Genomic DNA, 293 nt, shown 5'->3' with positions numbered 1-293 from the left:
CAACATTTCAAACCCACATCATTGCCACTTCAACAAAGTATGGCACATCAGCAGGATGTCAACAAAGTAATAGTGAAATTGGATGGTGTTAGGGGAAGAACTCAAATACACAAAAACTCAGAGTAAAGGGATTAAATTGATCAATATTTGTGTAACGGGATTAAATTGATAAAAATCTCATAATACAAAGACCTATTTGAAATATTTTGACCATTTCATTATTTAAGTTTTCAAAACTGTTTTGTAGGCAGTGAAATTTAAACCTTTTAACCTCGAACCATTTTATTAATATT

The sequence above is a fragment of the Theobroma umbraticum genome, unplaced genomic scaffold (genome assembly GCF_002168275.2).
Source record: "Theobroma umbraticum cultivar Fairchild unplaced genomic scaffold, ASM216827v3 scaffold_67.0, whole genome shotgun sequence".
Taxonomy (NCBI): Eukaryota; Viridiplantae; Streptophyta; class Magnoliopsida; order Malvales; family Malvaceae; genus Theobroma; species Theobroma umbraticum.
Note: the sequence above shows the minus strand (reverse complement) of the source record.